The sequence below is a fragment of the Humulus lupulus genome, chromosome 3 (genome assembly GCF_963169125.1).
Source record: "Humulus lupulus chromosome 3, drHumLupu1.1, whole genome shotgun sequence".
NCBI lineage: Eukaryota > Viridiplantae > Streptophyta > Magnoliopsida > Rosales > Cannabaceae > Humulus > Humulus lupulus.
The window spans coordinates 7,574,177-7,584,322 of record NC_084795.1 but is presented as its reverse complement, the minus strand read 5'-3'; positions in this window follow the sequence as shown (position 1 = coordinate 7,584,322).

Sequence of the window (10,146 nt, the reverse complement as noted above, 5' to 3'; positions counted from 1 at the left end):
GGGTATGAGTAATACCTCCTACCATTTCTGTTTTACTTTATTATAAGCATATTACTTGACCTGGATTAATATTTAATGTATTTTTTATTTTAATTATTCCAGATAGTGTTTTGTCTTTTAATCTTAACATTATTTAAGTTGTTTGTTTCACTATGATATTTTTTTATTGATAATATGATGAAGCTGTCCATTTGTCCAATGCTTATCAAATTATAATGGTAACATCAATTATTGTCAATTGTCAAAAAAATTCATGTACAATGTAATTAATTAAAGTTCTATTATATTAAAATTTTAAATTGATGAAAGCTGATTAGGTTGGAAATTAATTTTTAAAATAAATTGTATGGTTTACATTTCTATATATGTTGATTTTTTATTAGCTCAACATGTAAGATACAAGATAAACAATTTTTTTTTGTGAAAAGAAAAAAAAAGACAAATATTTGTGACCGTTTTATCTTGTCTGCTCTTAAGCATTATCAGCGGTAGACTTCGATTATTATATTGATTAAGCTTTTAATATTCTCTGAGAATTTTGCTTTTATATACCATTTTATTGATTATTATTGTTTAATCTATGGTTTTATTTTTGGTTCGTCATCTTTAAGTTTTTATTTTTATAGTTTTCCTTTCTATGGCTTTGTTCGGAACTTACAATATATTATTCGTGATGAAAAAAAGTAAGAGAAAAAGAACTATTCTAAAATTTTATAGAAACTATTTGTTGAATATATACATATTTTTTTAGGTCTCAATTCTATAAAATTATATGAAATTGAATGCTCAATTTCTGTTCAAATTTTCAATGAGGTATTGCTGAAATTATAATTCAATAAGAAGGTTTAGACCACTATATTATATAACTCTATTTGTAATATTTATTAATATTATAACGATAATGAGGCATATGGTAATAATTGATTACATAATTTCTACGTTTTTCTTTCCTTTTATATTGGGAAAGAAAAATATAGTTGTAATATTAATAATACCTCGTGCTAATTTCATTGCCCGAGGATATATTATTATTAATATTGTTTGGGTTTGGCATTTTGTTTTAATAAATATAAACAAATATATTCTCTTTTGCAGTGTAATTAGCCATGTTACCTTCTTTTCGGGATGAAAAATAAGTGCTCATAATTTTAAATGACAGAAATATTTAAAGAAAATAAATAATACTGTAAAATATACATATATATATTTATGTATATAAATATGTTTTGTAATTTAGTATGACTGCTTTTTATCATAGCAAAATTTCGATTTTTGCAAAGCAATAAATAAAATAAAATAAAAGATGTCGGTCTTCACAATAAATATTTTAACACATTGAAAGCTTAGACACCGATTACATAAAGACTGAAATCTGTAATTTATTTAAAGTGATATTTACAATATTATTAGCTTTATAAAATATAACGTATTATGCTACTGTTGAATGTTCTATTAGTAATTTATTATGTAATATAAACCTCTATTTACAGTCTTGTCTCTATTAATCACATAATTAGACGATTACGAGTACACATTACATTATATATATATATTTATATGACATTATATTTAATTACGTAAAAAAGATAAGAACATCTGTAAAAAGAGACATATTAAGCGTTGGTCACTCATGTATGTTCTATGTTGTACTAGTTCGATTTAATTATAATAATAATTGGATTATAATTAAACTATATATAACATAGTCATGTCATGCACTATGAATGTACTTACTCATGTAAAATACCACCATTTGTTTTTTCATTATTATTATTTTTCAAAAACAAATTCCACAAATAAGAAATTTCCCCCCAACTATGGCCTCTATAGAGTATTGCTCAATAATTTTTTTTTCGTGACAAAAGTCTCCCATAAATTATATCAACTATCATAAATGTGTTTTTTATATTGCATTTTGTTAATTTTTTTTAAACAGTTTTCTCGTGTAATATTAATGTTGCGCTATGGTGGCATGATTCCACAGTCCTAACAGACAAATACATATAAAGTGATATAATGACAAATTTTAAAGATATGTATCTGTATTTTTTGAACTAATTTTAGTATTTTTAGCGTCAATAAACTTGATTTTGACTAATTTAAGTTAGTTAAATAAATTATCATATTGTAACTATACATATATGACATGTGACTGCGTAACTAATTACTTAAAAAAATAAAAAGAATGTAACAAAAAGGGCATATATGCAATGATTTACATAGTTTAAAGAATAATTTTACCACAAAAAATAATAATAATAATTAAGTGGACAAATGTCGATTTAAAAATATGAAAAAAAAATGACTAAAATGAAGTGGTGATTTAAATATATTTTAGAAAGAATCTTTACAACTGTCGTTTATTATCTTTATTATGAAAACTAGATACGTGTAAAAACTTTATACATGTTGCAGTAGATGAATGAAGGTTATCATATTATCGTTTTTGGATGACTCGTTTGCAATTTTCATTGGAACCCCATTTTCTTTTCTTTTCTTTTGTTTTTTCTTTCTTTATTACCAAAGCATGGGAATCTATATCACCTTTATTTATTTTATTTATTTATTTATTGGATTTAAAAAAAAAAAGAAAAAAAAAAGATAAGAAACACAATGCCTTTTATTTGTTTTTATTTGTTTTGGAATTTCTTTACTTTAACTTCAATTCTCCTTTAGGTAGTACTGTTTTCACTGGTTGAAAAAGATAACAGAGTGGCGGTGTGAGTCTCTTTATTTTATTTATTTATTATTTAAAAAAAAAATTAAAATGAATGTATTTATGACTTTTAACTCAGAGGTGCCATAGCTCATAATATCATATAGAGTACTCATAGCTGGCATGACAAGAAACAAGATAAAGTATTAGTTTAAGCACATTTTTTTTCTTCCAGAAAGTACGTATTTAACTGTGCATAGAATTAAGTGGAAAAAATAAAATAAACGAATAAAGATTTTCTTCCACATTTTCTCATATATTGTATAACTTATTTTGTTACAGTAAGAGCACTCCCATAGCTAATTTATATAAAATATAGATAAGAATACTAAAAACAACATCTATAACTACTGCATTTTACAATATTTTTTTACATAAATGTACAGTGTTAGTCATATCTAGGAAGAACTATTCATAGAATAAAAGAATCTTTTACTAATTTTTATATTATTCTTAAATTGAAGTTATTGATATGAATAACGAATTGGTGAGATTTGTTGTCTGCAAAAAAAATTATTGTTATCAAGTTTGTATGGAGTTTTTCCTTTTTTCTTAGTTTTCATAAAAATTAGAAAAACTACAAAATAAGAAAAAAAAACTTCTTTAAAATAACATACATATATATACCAGTATAAATTTAAACAATATAATTTTATATGGTATTATATGTACGTAGATATTATAAATATTAAAAAATATAATATTTAAATGAAATAGAGAAAAAAATAGAAATTTGATATATGATATAATGTATAACTTAGCGATAAAATAAAAAAAATATGTATTTTGATAAAATATTTTAAAAGATGTAGTATAGCACACATTAGGAGTACTCTTATACATGCAAATTTTTTTTTTTTTCTCTTCGATTTGTGTATTTTACATTTTATTTATTTCTTTGGATTTCGTCAAAGTAACGTAATTTGCAATTTATTATAATTTATGAATGGTGAAAAGGGAAACAAGTAAAAGCCCTTAATTAGCTTCGTGAAACTTGGTCCCAAATTCTGTGCCACACACAACGAGAGTTTAAGATAATTTAAACTTTAATTTATGGTGAACTTTAAATGGATGAAACAAAGAAAGTTAATACACTCATTTATTATACTTTAAAATAATATTTGCGACAAAACCCATTTTGAGTTGACACATATATCTCAATTAAAAAATTTCAACAGTAAAATCTCCTAATTTTACATTTTTGTTATAGCCGTTCATTTTTTTGATGTTAAATGACAACTAAGATCTCGTGACATCAATTTATATGTTTAAATTTTTTTATTAGGATTATATATATGTGCATCAACTTAAGAAGAATATGAAATTTTGCTGCAAATAACTTTTAAGTATTTAGCGCGTGGTCCAATAGGATGTTAACACATGTGTCTTAGTCGACACTTAACAACTAAAATGATTCATCTATAATAAAAATATAATAATAGGAGGTTTTGCCGTTAAATTTTTTAATTGAGGACATGTATGTGTGTCAACCCAAAAATATAAGAGGATTTTGCCGCAAAAATTTTAGAAAATTACACTAAAAAAAAATTGTGATTATAGCATCATTTGGTAAGATTTTGTTAGAAAGTTTTTTTTATTTGGGGTTTTGATGCTATTAGTCATCGAATTACACATATTATTACAATTTGATTCTGTTGAGAGGGAAAAAATAAAGACTAATGATATGTATACTCAAAATATGTACTTAAACATTACCCACAGTGACGTGACTCAACTTTTTAAAATAGTAGGTCCCAGTTTTAATAAATATGATTGGCTAGAAAAAACTGACGCGCTACTGTGTGTAATGTTTAGGTACATATTTTGGGTGCACATATCATTACTAAAAAATAAATAAAAATAGAAAGAGGGTCTCAGGTTCCAAGTGCCAACCAACATAGTTGGGATATGCTTCTTTTTTAGATTGATGCTTTTTCATTTTTTTTAAAACTCACTAATTTAATACTTTATTAGCAATTAAATACTTTGTTTTTTGAGATAACAATTAAATACTTTATTACTAACATAATGCATATTAAATTAAAAAATTATACCCAGATCGACCATTCATTTTATTTTCCAAATACTTTTTAAAATTTTGTTTTTAGTTTTGTTTTTATGAGTGATTGTATTAAAAAGAGAATACAATACCAAATACCGATAGGTCAAGGGAAAAAATTCATCCAACTAAGCTCATTTAGTCTAAAGATATGCTTAACTTATTAACCGAGTTTCTTAAATTTTTTAAACTTTAGTTAGAATAAAGACTTAATTACTAGAATATTGAAAAAAATAGAACTTAATTACTAAAATTAAAACAATAATGATCAAATAATAATAAGTGGTATAATTTAGGGATTTTTTTTTTATAATAGGCTTCCCCTCCCATAGAGGAAAGCACCAACTTCATTAAAGAACAGAAAGTTTAACAAAGCAAATACCACACCAGCAACTAAGATATTTCTATTATATTGATACTATTATTTAGGTTGATGTTTGTTATCAATAATATCTACTTGACACTTTTTTCCTTTCTTGAGCTTTTTCTTACTGGTTTTGCTCTTGAAAGATTTTAACGAGGCCAAATTTTTCCTAAAAAAAATCAAGCAAATACCACACCAGCAACTAAGGAGAACGAACAGAAACTAAAATTTAGGAATTAATTGCGCTAGATACCATTTTAATAATTTCCAAGTTTTTGAACTTATGGAAATTGTAAGCCATGAGTTTATCGCCTATTTTTTGACATACAATCTATGACAATATTATCATTTGCACACAGATTTCTTATATATATATATATGTATCATTTTTAAGATGTATTTTAATTTTACTATTTAGACCAATGCTTCTTGCACTTGTGGAATTTGTCACCCCCAGAAACATATACAAATTGGCCTACTTTTGGACTAAATCTAATATGGTATATGTTGATAGATTACGAAGAAGAAATATTATGAAGATAACTAAATATTTCGAAAGAAAATATTTATATATATATATATATATATTTAAGGATTATTGATTTATTAGTCGATCAGTGGCTAATAATTAATAGTGAGAATATGTATGTTCTTAAAATATATATAAAAAGTCATCATTTTTAGTAATTTTATTGGTGCTATAAATGTTACTTTTAATTAGTCATATTTTATTATTGTATGTTTTTAAAAATAATTTCTTTATGTAATTATAAAGTTTGTTGTAACTAAAATTATAATTTTGTGTTTAATATGTTTAGTTATGAATTTATTTAGTGTTAATGTAAGAGTTTGGTTAATTATGATTTTTGTCTATGGAAGTAATGAGGTTCAACAAAAATGCAGAAATAGAGAGATTTTAGTAGAAGATACATTTTGAAACTTGTATTGCTTTTGAAATATTGGGTTTTAATCCCTTTCAAAATGATGTTTCCCCCTTTTTTTTTATAGGGTTTTATTACTAGTCCTTTTATGTTACCATCGTCTTTTGTGAAAAGTAAGTAATCTCTTTATACGTGTCTTATTTCTTGAGTTATAAAGGCACTGATTAGTATTACGAATGACTGGTTGGTTATGCACCTACACAATGGGGTGGAGGTGGCCGTACTATATCAGTAGGGTTGGGAAACTGCTTATTACTTGTCATTGTTGCTTTGTGCTCGTGTCGTTGTTATCCCTTACTTGCTGGAACGTTGCCTCCCACTTGATGGCACGTTGTCGCCTATTTGTTGGGATGATGTCTCCTACTCGTTGAAACGTTGTATCTTATTTGTTGGGATGTTGTCTTTCTACTCATTAGGACGTTGTCTCCTACTCACTAGAACGTTGCCTCCTACACGATGGAACGTTGTTGCGTATTTGTAGGAATATTATCTCCTACTCACTAGAATGTTGCCTCCTACTCGATGGAACATTGTTGCCTATTTGTTGGGATATTTTCTCCTACTCACTAAAACGTTTCCTCTTACTCATTGGAACGTTGTCTCTTATTTGATGGTACGTTGTCTCCTACTCGTTAGAACATTGCCTCCAACTAGGGGTGGCAATTTGAGTCACGACATGATAACACGACACAAAAATAAATGTGTGTTGGATGACATGTTTAATAATCGTGTAGTGTTCGTGTTTGAGTTTTTGACAAGTTTAAAAATCGTGTCGTATTCGTGTTTAACTTAATCGTGTCGTGTCATAATCGTGTTGACCCGTTTAATAATTGTGTCGTGTCAGACACAATAACACGAATAATTTTCTTAGGTTTTATGATTTTTTTTCATAGTTATGATTAATCGTGTCATAATCGTGTTATCGTGTCATGTCGTGTTCGTGTCGTGTTGACCCGTTTAATAATTGTGTCGTGTTCGTGTTCGTATTTTTTACACGTTTAATAATCGCGTCGACATGAATCTAATACGTTTACACAAATTATCAGCCCTACCTCCAACTCCTCCTACTCAGTAACGGAGACAAAGGGGCCTGATGGGTGCCACGACCCCCTCAAGCTCCAATATTTTTTTATTAAAAGATATATAAAAGTTTTACAAAAATAAATTAAATATATACAATTCTATATAATGGCCCCCATGAAAAAAATACATATATTTGTCCCCCTATGCATTTTTTTCTGGCTTCGTCGGTGCTCCTATTCATTGGGACGTTGTCTCCTACTTGATGGAATGTTGTCTCCTACTCGTTGGAACGTTGTCTCCTATTTGTATTTGTTGGGATGTTGCCTCTTGTTTGTTGGAATGTTATCTCTAATTCGTTGGAACATTGTCTCTTATTTTTTGGGATCCATCAATTTAAAATACGTGGCTAAAATTGATGACACATCATAATGTGTGATTTGACCGTGTAATTTAAGTATGTACTCTAATATAATTATGATCATAATAAATAATTTTAATTATTATATGGTAAGTTGTGATAACTTTTGACTTAGGCAAAAAAAATATTCATTTAGAATGGCTAAAATTAATATTTAGTTATAAAAATTTACGTAGTAACTAACTTGTTTTTTTACTAAATCATGAATATATATTTTTAGTGAAAACTCATCAAAAGTATAATTTTAAAGCACTTTTTGAGTCACTTCACTATATTAATATTTCATACACCTAAAAAATGCAACGAATAAGAAAAAGAATTAATATCACATAATCAACATTATTAGGAGATTGACTGAAAATTCTTGGAAAGAAAGAAAAAAAAGAAAAGAGATCAATGTAGAAATTTCTTTGTGGATCTTACTATTGGACGTTGCCTATTGAGTCTTTATTATTGGGTATTTGGTCACCCATCTAACATTGCCTTCTTCGATCTTTTATTGCAACGTGTTCATGTTAAATTATTTATTTTTGTTCGTACGTGCATATATGGAGCCAATAGGGTTTTTTGATAGTATCTATGGTCAAAACATTGTTGAATAAAAGTCCAATAGTGTTTTATTTTTTCTTTGACCCTAAGTCGAAATTATTCCATTACGGCTGAGTGATAATCTTGATTAGATTTGAGTTGTATTAGGGAGGTGAAAAACACAATTTATATTTTAATTAAAATAAAAGATTTATTTTTATTATGATTGTTATTGAAAAAATTACACCTAAGTTTAATTTTTTTTTTGAAAAATACGAAATTTTACAAAAATTACAAAAGTACGAATAGCATTCTGCAACATTTCTGTAATCGGGTGTTACAATTTTTTATTTAGTCTGTAAATATTGTTTACAAAATTATAACATATAGTTACAAATTTGTAAATTTTAGTTACAAATTAGTAAAGTTTGGTTACAAAAAAACTATATTGTTACAACTTTGTAAACTTTGTTTACAACAAAGAAACTCCGTATTTATGGTTATACCCTTCCGTAGTTTTGTAATTTTTTTTCAGATTCTATATTTTTAGTATTTTTTTTAAATTTGAAGTATTTTTGTGAATATCATTACTCTTTCATGGGCAATAAACATATTTGTTGGCCTAGTTTTCCCAATACTGTTATTAACTTTGTCATATCTGATTCATAGATTCTTTGCAATGAAGTATTCTCTTTTATTAAAAAAAATATCAATCATGATGCATGTATGTATAGAAATGAATTAGCTAGGTGAGATAAATAAGAAAAAAAATGAAGGAAGAGATAATGATGGAATAAAGGGAAATAAGTTGGAGGATTCAAAAGGTGAGAGAATAAGTTGATAAATACTTTGGAATACTTCTCAAAGGAATGATGGGAGACTAAGATAAAAAGCATCTCTAACGAAGTACTATAAAAGTGATGTATAGCTATTTTTTATCCCATTTTCATAAATTGAACTTTAGTAGTGATCCAAAATGTGTATCAAATTTGACATAAAATATAGCATGAGTCAAATTTTACTCATAATAAATATCATATTTTTAATTACTCTTTTGTCACGTGTTAACACAATTTATTAATTGATTTTTTTTTTTCATTTTTCATTTATCTTTTAATAAAAAAATTAATTGTTTTGTATATTTTCAATAAGCATTCGTAATTGTATTGATTTTTTTTAGTTAGTTTGTAACTTGTGTATTAGAGTATAAATACAAAAAGTGGCCCAAATATATCATTGACACATGTTTTAGACCAAATTTAACACAAAATATAGGTCATCCATTAAAGATGGTATAAGATATCTAGAGGTATGATATGAAGTAGAAAGTAATAAAGAAAGAGAACAAATACAATAATTAGTGAAACAACAATGAATGGAAAAGTAAATATTAGAGAGACTCATAATGGTGTTGTTTTGTAACACTTTTAAAAATAATTTTTTATTTAATTAATTAAAAATTTGACAATTAAACATAAAATGTGTTTGGTAACTCTATTTTTATTTATTGTTTTTTTTTAATTTTAATTACAATTTATTAAATTTTGAAAATATAATTTTTTTCACTTTCAAATTTTTTTAAAACTGTTTTCAATTTTTTATTTTTTTTATTCTTTTATTCAAATCAAGATCTCATATTGTTAAACAAAAAATAATAATAAAAGTTATCAAATACATTTATTATTTTTTGTTTTTAAAAACAAAAAACAAAAATAGTTACCAAACATATTTTATTTTTTAAAAATAAAAAAACAAAAATAAAATTCTATTTCCATTTTGTGTTTAAAAAATTCAAAAACAAAAATTTTACCAAACACAACCTATACTTTTGAAAAAAATCTTTGAAGTTTATAATTTTCTCTAACAATTAATCATTGTGTGAGATTATTTTTCTCAACTATTATAGCAAAGGGACACGTTAATTGGGAAAGAAACTATTAAAGGCTCAATCATATTGGCAAAAAAATGCATGGGATTGTTCACGGATAAATTTAGCTGAAGCCCAAATAATAAGGCCCAAAAAAAGACCCAAAGTATAAGAAAGGTACATTTCTATCCGAACAGGTAAAAGTACAAGTAATGAATCATAAAGGCATT